We start from the raw sequence: 6,557 nt of genomic DNA on the forward strand, positions 1-6,557 counted from the left end.
GGATGTTGCAGACAACTTGCCTTGCAACCAGATCATGCCTTGCTTTCACCTCCCTGTGCTAGCCAGTGAAGGAGAGCTTGTTCCTCTGTCCCCATCTACAATTGCTTGCCTCTCTCTCTCTCTCTCTGGCTCCTGGTGCGGTATCTCCGTGGCTGCCTGAAAGAGCCCCTGCCTGGCCAATGCCACCAGCAGCCCGTCCCTGGCTCAACACCTCAAGCCGATGGCTCGGGTGCAAGGCAGCAAAACAACCCACGCTTACCCGTGGGGCATGGCGGGGCACTCAGGAGAAACCGACTGAAGAGAGGCAGCGAAGGGGAAGGGTGAACTTGTTTGGCTGCTAAAGGTACGAGGACTATTTAGGGTTGCGAAGACCCACTGTGGCTCAGTATCTGTCCTGCTCAGAGCAACCTCCAGGTTATCCCAGACCTGAGTCCGGCTCCACTCCTGCTGAATGGAGGACGTTTGGTATCGGCCTTAAAATCCTCCCCTAGCCAGCTGCTGACAGCTCTACGAGGTCCGTATCCATGTGCTGCCCGTTGCGTACCCCGAAGATGCTGACAGCCCACTACAGCAGGGCAGCTGCAGTGCCCAGCAAACCCTGCGAGCAATCGAGCCAGCAAACAAATAACGCGGTTCCTGCCCACAGGCTGTAAAACGTGGGAGAAAGAGGCCACGTATCTCAGCAAGCGGCTTCCCGGGCATCTGACTGCAGTGAGGGCTGGGGGCCGGGCGCTGATGAAACGGCTTGTTTATGTTTTCAGTGCACATGGCCCTAATTGCTGGTGTCTGTGCACTAATCCATGCTCTGAAGGCAAGCGAGGAGGTGAGGCTGGGCACACCTGCCCGGAGCGCTGGCAGGGTCCGGCAGGATGGTGAGGTGCCCGTGCCCCACATGTGAGAGGCACCCAGCCTCTGCCTGTGCCTGGTTGTGTCCACCACCTCGTGCACTGGGACCGTGCTGCCCAGCAGGAACCTGCCCAGAGCCAGCCTGAGGGTCATGCCAGGCCCCATTTCCTGGATTTTGGGCAGGTTTGGGGTGCAAGGCGTTTTCCAGGGCTGGAAACGTGCTGATCAAAGCAGGGCTGTGGCTAAGCCCTCCCAGCCACAGCCATGCTGGAGTCAGCCGCACCCTGGCTCTCATTCGAAGAGCTGGCTCCCTTGGCCAAGGTGCACTCCTCCACAAATGCTTACAATATTTGGTACTTGCTAAGTCCCTGGCTCTCTGCGCCAAGATTTTGGGTGGCATGACAGCTATTTGTTACACCCTGGAAAAGTGGGAGACTGCATTTGTTTGGAAATCGGGAGTTGTTTATTTGACTCTTCCCATGATATCCTCTGACAAATGAGAAGCTGTTTAATGAGACCTGCAATGAACTGTAGTTACTTGTAGCCTCATAAAACAAAAAGTGCCAGGTCCTTTTTATGCCCTTTCGTCTGCCCCTGAGAGCAGCCTGTGGCAGAGTCCCCTCACATCCATCCTGTTAAGCTCCTATTTCGCTCCAGAGCAGGGCACCCAAACTGCTGACCAGGTTTCTTTCCCAGCTACAGCCTGACACTCTTCCCGATTGCTGAGGTCCCCATCTGGGAAACTCTTTCCCAGATGACTTGCAAAGATAGAACCCACTCCTCATTTGAGACTCTGAAAATGCATAGCAAAATATTTGCAGGAGGGTGCAGATATGCCTAAAGTCACTGACATAGAAGCCCCTGCACTCAGCCAAGTCTGGGAGCATTAGTGAAGCCGGCCTGGATTTACACCAGCACAACAGAACAAAACTCAGGCTTTGATTAAAAAACAAAGAAGTCGAGGAAATCCCATGTAAATGTAATAGGTGTCAAAGGAAGATGATGTTTTTTCGCTGATGAGGAATAAAAATTTGTACTGAAAGTCAATTAAGTGAGCAAGTAGTACGCTTTTCCCTGGTCTTCAATTTGGGAATCACATCAATTCCCTAAATCTCCCTTTGGAGATGACTTTTAGCTCCGCCGTTAAATATCGCTGCTGGAATTGCAATGAGAGGAAATCAGTGGTATTCACTGATATATGAACCTGCCATGAGAGAATGGGCTTCATCTGAAAATGTGATCGTAATTCTTCTCTTTGCATTATTTCCTCACTTCCCATACTTCTGTGCCTTTCCCTTTGTACATTAGCAGTCCAGGCTGAAAGCCTCATCTCAACGTGTCCTCGATTGCAGCAGGAGTGAGGTGCCTCCACAGAGACAAGCCAAAGGGACGCCCAAGAGGGACTGAGCAAAATTTAGGCTGAAGTCACCATCTCCTGGGGCTCTTCTCAGTCCGTAGGGCACAGCTGTTAAACAGCCAGCACTTCCTTGACGCAGCCTCCAGCCTCAGCCCCTGGAGCCTACCCTGCCTGCCACCATCTCAGCTCGCTCCGCTCACCCCAGCCTTGGGATGATACCCACAACACCCAGCAATTACTCATTTTTGGCATGCAATTTAGCAGCCCCGAGTTGCCTGTAGTGCAGCGAGCATCCTGTGAGCGCCAGGGGCGAGGCGGGGACCGCAGGATGCGAAGCGCAAAGCTTATCAGAAATACCCCCACAGGAAACGCAGCGATGAATATAGAAACCTGATCAAACCGCAGCCGGAAACGGGCTGCTGAAGGCTCCGGGGGATGCGGGGCTCCCTTGTGACCTGCCAAATTGCTAGCTGCTTCCTCCCAGCAAAATTAAGAGGGGTAACGTTATCTGAGGAGGGAAGTTGAACGCACACGGGGAGGTGTCCAGCCCAGCAGAGGTGCGTGTGTGTGTGTACCTGCTTTTGCAGGAGCCTGCTAAATTTCAGCCCTCTCTTATACACACAGCAGCTCCAGCCTGCGCTTCTTCATTAGGTGCTGGGTCAAATGCCCGAAGTGGGAAGCTCTCAGCACCATCCAGCACCTCCATGGCTGGCCCCAGCCCCGAGGCGCTGCACCGCACTCCCACCCGTCACCCACAGCCCGTGGGCTCCTCCACGTGCCGGGGCAGGACCCGCTCGCGTCTGGCAGAGACGCTTTGGAGCCGGTTCTGCTTCGGGTGGGTGTCAGCCAGTGACGCCGGGAGCCCTGCGGAGGCTGTCGTCTTGACAGACTCCTACAGGTGCATGGCTTAAGGGTGAAGCACAGAGAGCGGGACTGCCTGCAGAAACAACAGCCTGGGCAAGAGAGCACCCAGCTCGCAGGCCACCCAGCCCCCCTGATGTGCCCGTGCTCGCTGGGTCTCTGCCTGACTCCCTGAGTGGACTCTCCATTACAGCACCTTCAGTGCCAGCGGTGGCCACTGAACGATCCCATCTCATTCGCCCTGGGAGCCCAGGACTAGAAAGCAAAGGAGGAAGAGACATCCTGGCAGTCTAGGTTCACAGGTGTCCATAAAATGTCATTTAAAACGTTCCCCCTCCCTGGGGATAGTCTGTTGGTGTTGAAATTCATTTGCATTAGCTATTTTAGGTGCTGGCCTCTTTCTCCAAAAAGCCCTGGAGCTGGAAATCTTCTTGGGTTACCTCATGCACTGCTCCTCTCTGGCTCATGCCAGTTCCTAATGCTTTCTGCCTCTCCAGTAAAACAAACAGGTTTTGCCTGCAGATCCCAACTTATCCGTTGCATGCCATAACCAGGTTGGCGTTTGTCTTGAACGCGGTGTTGTCTCCGCTTCAGCCGTGGAGAACCATGTAGGGAGCTCCCACACTTACTCGCTCAGGCTTAGTAATTAATCAACTAGCAAGGGCAACAGTTAAATGGCGCTCGGTACCATACACAGGCACATAATGGCACAATTAAATCTCCTGAACAGACGTCGAATGACTTCCTTAAGGTAGCTGCTAAGCTCGGGCGGTTCGGAGAGTTCTTAATACCAGACGCTAATGGGCAATGCACAAATGTAAGCCTGGCTTAATTAAATCACGCCGCATCGATCAAGCACAAAGGCAGCCTCATTGGCATTTCCAGTTTATCGTTAATATGCGACCCCCAGTAGGCCCAGAATTAATCAGTACGACCAATTATTCCGCCCCTACCAGTAGCACTGGTGCTCACCGGGACCCTCATGGTCTGGCACAGACCTTAGCTCAGGCTGCCTGGCCGGCATGTGTGGCTTTTCCGCCTGGGAAAAGCAGACTGTGTGTGGGTGACCGAGACCCTGCGGGGCTCGCTCTTAGCTCAGCCGGGGCCAGGTAAGAAGGACGTAACACGCTCTCCAGAGACAGGCAGTTTTGCAGTGGGAAGGGAGCCCATCTCACCCGGAGGAGCAACGGAGGAGGAGGACGACCTGGGGGATGCAGCAGAGACAGATGAACTCCGAGTTCTGCCAGAGGCTTTGAAGCCACGTGTCATTAGGCCTTTCTACACGTTTGTTTCCCCATCCCTAATAAAATAAGTAAAATAGCACTTAGTTGCCTCATAGGGTGTGTGAGCTGTGCTTAATTGGTACGTGCAACCGATTTAAAGGTTCTGGGAAGAGAGGAGAATTGAGAGGAGCTAAATGGCACTCATGCTCCTGCACAATGCCGTGTCACTGTGTACTGCACCCTTCAAAGGATGAAGCGTCCTATGTCACCATTTCCCTTTAACAGTAAACTCCATTTTGAAGTCAGATGGAGACATCCTGACCTGTCTTGTCTTGACATACAAGATGGCTTTGTAACCTTGACACCTTGACCATCAACATAGAATCATAGACTCATAGACTCATAGAATGGTTTGAGTTGGAAGGGACCTTAAAGATCATCTTGTCCAGCCTCTCTGCAGTGAGAAAGGACATCTTCAACCACATCAGGTTGCTCAAAGCCTCATCCAACCTTGAGCCTTGAACACTTCCAGGAATGGGGCATCCACAATCTTTCTGGGCAACCCGTTGCAGTGTTTCACCACCCTCAGAGCGAAGAATTCCTTCCTTAGATCTAATCTAAATCTGCCCTCTTTCAGTTTAAATCCATTGCCCCTTGTCCTATCACTACATGCCCTTGTAAAAAGTCCCTCTCCAGCTTTCTTGTAGGCCCCCTTTAGGTACTGGAAGACTGCTAGAAGGTCTCCCCTGGAGCCTTCTCCAGGCTGAACAGCCCCAACTCTTTCAGCCTGTCTTCATAGGACACATGCAAGGCTCTGTTCTGACCCAAGGAGATAGATGTGGTTTTCAAATGCAGAAAAGCACTGTGAGTTAAATTGTTCTTCAAAACAATCCACTTCAAGGCACTGGATCAGAGAGATGGAGGTGAACCAAGAGAATGTTGGAGGGAACCTGAGTTTACAGATTGCTGCAGCTCTCTGCTCTGCACTGCTGTCACGAGACGGTACAAACATATCACCAGTCCTTGGATGTGGCTTCTAGTTTCCTTTGGTCTGATGTGTTGGCAATGATACTCAGGAGTCCCTTAAAACAGGAAATAGCACTCTTTTCCAGGTGCCATAGTGTTTAGCCTTTCTATCACTGCTCTAGGCTGCAGTTCGAAGTGCATTATGACACCTTCTTTCTCCGTGTGCTCCATCTCCCTGCTCCTCTGGATGATATCAAAGTTGAATTTTCCTTTGACTTTGCCTCATCTTGGCCTTCAACAAGCACCGAGACCTTGCAGCACAAGTTGTCTAAGCCACTAGGGTTGCTGACTGCATGCATGACTTCACAACTTTCTTGAGCATGCCAGCGCCAGGCCCCTGTGCAGAAGTCTGGGCTCTGGTGTGCCTGTATGACTAAGATGTGCACAGAAATGGGCACACAGGGAGGAAACTGAGCTTACCGAGGTCTTCACTGCCACAGCTGATCCTGCCCGAGGGAAAATAATTGAAGAGTAATGATAGGCATCGTTGGTATGCCAGTCACTGGAATATTGTCTCATCTCATGGGAGTGCTTCTCTGTAGGCGAGATGACATGAGGACCACAAAAGAAACCTGTAATGAGATAATGGGGCAAACGAACCAGGATTGCATGTGCCACCTCCTTATGCAGCATGGAGCCACATAGCCACGCATGACTCCTCATAGAGGAGCTGTGAAGCTAAGAAGAAAGATGGAAAAAGAGAAAAGAAAGAGGAGGTGACGAAGAAAAATAAAATCAGCTGATTCAGCCTAGGGCCATGCACAGACAGAGTCGGGCCATGCACAGACTGAGTCAGTCCCTGCCATGGCACTGACTCAAAGCTGAACAAGTGAAGCGACAGGGCTCCTACCAATGCTCCTTTGCATCCAGCCACTCATCAAACTCAGGCAGGACACTCTTTTTACAGACAAGCAGGTAATTAATTCAGACATCAGGAAGAAGACACTGGAGACTTCTTGCTCACTCCATTAAAGAAAATAAAATTTAAAGAACCAGCACAACCTGGCAGGAGCTCAGCTCCATGCTTCCCAGGCAGGCAATGGCTCAGCCTTGACACTGAATGTCAACTGTTGCTAGACAATACCCATCACTGACAAGTTTAGGAAGGATGTCCTCTGTTCAGAGCACTCAGGTCCCCTCCTGAGTGAGGCAGGGAAGTCCTTGGCATGTGATGGTAAGACTGCTAGCCGTGTCTAGAGATGTGCAGGCTCTGGTAAAGACTCTGCAAGACAGTGAGCCCACTC

Source organism: Tauraco erythrolophus, chromosome 5 (genome assembly GCF_009769465.1).
Source record: "Tauraco erythrolophus isolate bTauEry1 chromosome 5, bTauEry1.pri, whole genome shotgun sequence".
NCBI lineage: Eukaryota > Metazoa > Chordata > Aves > Musophagiformes > Musophagidae > Tauraco > Tauraco erythrolophus.